Genomic DNA, 2,355 nt, shown 5'->3' with positions numbered 1-2,355 from the left:
CAGTAGTAGCATCATTCCTAGTCAGAAGCTTGCTGAGAAGTGGAACGGAGGAGGGAGTAAAGGATATATTTTATTTCATCAACACATGATACCACAGAGCCGCATTACAAAATTAATATCAGACGTTCTTCTCATGGTGTGTGTCGGCATTTGAACAGCTGCGGCCATACGAGGCAAAGGCCGGATTCAGTGGTGTACAACCTGGGGTCAAACCAGTTCCTTTAACTTGTGGATAGCTGGATTACTTTAAAGATGATCTTAAGAATATGGTTGAAATTTTTTCACAACCTCGTGTTTGTTACATTAGGGCGGTATATTTATAAGGAGTGCCTATGCATATTGCCTTCAGTCATACAAAGTTTACCCAAAAAATCAGCTAGATAAATAATACATAATATCTATTTATTAAATTATTTTCAGCCTTTTATGTGAATTTTATAAAATCAGGTGTTGTTAAAATTAAAATTCTCAACAGTACAACAATCTAAACTTCCGTAACAATCTAGTGATGTTTTGTAACAATCACAGTTTTAGAAATGATTGCATCAAACAATGAACAACATTATTGTTAACAACACGGATCTGTCACGTGACACTTCTGCTGACTGGGATTCTTTTTCCTGACCCCGTGCGTCAGCAGAACGCAAAACTTTCTACTTACTATTGTTATCATGATCAGCAGATTTATTATGATTAGTCTAATTTACAATGAGCACGTACCCGGGACGTTGTTTCCCGCTTGTAACGTTTTTCAGCTCTTCCAAGTCTGGAAAATGGTGAAATGTTGATTATTCTATTGTTATTAATATTAATGTTGCGTATCTTTTACTCGTACGTAGTAGAAAAGTGATGGAAGTGGTTACTTGGTGGCCAATCGGAAGGGTACTGGCTCAATCTCAGGTAAAGACAAGAAAATCCTGTCCTTTTGTAGAAAAGTGATGGAAGTGCTTACTTGGTGGCCAATCGGAAGGGTACTGGCTCAATCTCAGGTAAAGACAAGAAAATCCTGTCCTTTCGTTGTTGTGAAGATTTTGGGCTAGCAGTGAGCTTGTCTATTATTGAACGGTGTTGTTTGGAAAACGATCATTAATCATTATGGAGATGGGTTACTTGGTGGCCAATCGGAAGGGTACTGGCTCAATCTCAGGTAAAGACAAGAAAATCCTGTCCTTTTGTTGTTGTGAAGATTTTGAGCTAGCAGTGAGCTTGTCTATTATTGAACGGTGTTGTTTGGAAAACGATCATTAATCATTATGGAGATTGCAGAACGCAAAACTTTCTACTTACTATTGTTATCATGATCAGCAGATTTATTATGATTAGTCTAATTTACAATGAGCACGTACCCGGCACGTTGTTTCCCGCTTGTAACGTTTTCCAGCTTTTCCAAGTCTGGAAGAAATAAGTTCGCAAATGGTGAAATGTTGATTATTCTATTGTTATTAATATTAATGTTGCGTATCTTTTACTCGTACGTAGTAGAAAAGTGATGGAAGTGGTTACTTGGTGGCCAATCGGAAGGGTACTGGCTCAATCTCAGGTAAAGACAAGAAAATCCTGTCCTTTTGTTGTTGTGAAGATTTTGGGCTAGCAGTGAGCTTGTCTATTATTGAACGGTGTTGTTTGGAAAACGATCATTAATCATTATGGAGATGCCATCAGTGGGAACAACGAAAATGGTGTCATCCAAAGAAGACGAGAAGCGTTTCGTCAAACCATTTCTATTTCTCTCCTGATTCCTGATCGTGTCATCCATATGTAGCAGGTAGGTACACTGAGAAAAAAAAATAGCTCTTGGAATGCTTTATTACAATGTCGAGCTTACCAATATGGAGATTCCATCAGTGGGAACAACGAAGATGGTGTCATCCAAAGAAGACGAGAAGCGTTTCGTCAAACCATTTCTATTTCTCTCCTGATTCCTGATCGTGTCAGCCATATGTAGCAGGTACACTGAGAAAAAAAAATAGCCCTTGGAATGCTTTCTTACAATGTCGAGCTTCCCAATACAGTTCAATATTAGTGTTCCGGAACCGAGTCACTCGATTGGGCTTCCGGCACCCTAGTTACTTTCTATTTTTTCTCAGTGTACCAACAACTCCTGTCTTCTCTTTTCATCTACGCGACCATGTGTGTAGCAGGTACCAACAAATCCAGAAATCTTGACACAGTTGGGTGTTTGAAACTCGTTACACTAATTGGTTTAAAGATTCGTGCTTGTTTTCTATATTTCGTTGAAAGTTTTCATTTATTTTCCAGGTATTTCGTCTAAAACATTTTCAAGGGGTGAGGCAAAAGAGGTTAATACTCGAGTGAGAAACAGTGTAAAGCTCAATGGTAGACTCTACTAACATT

The sequence above is a fragment of the Diaphorina citri genome, unplaced genomic scaffold (assembly GCF_000475195.1).
Source record: "Diaphorina citri unplaced genomic scaffold, Diaci psyllid genome assembly version 1.1 scaffold2075, whole genome shotgun sequence".
NCBI classification, from domain to species: domain Eukaryota; kingdom Metazoa; phylum Arthropoda; class Insecta; order Hemiptera; family Psyllidae; genus Diaphorina; species Diaphorina citri.
The sequence above is the reverse complement of the archived record's forward strand: the minus strand, read 5'-3'. Positions refer to the sequence as shown.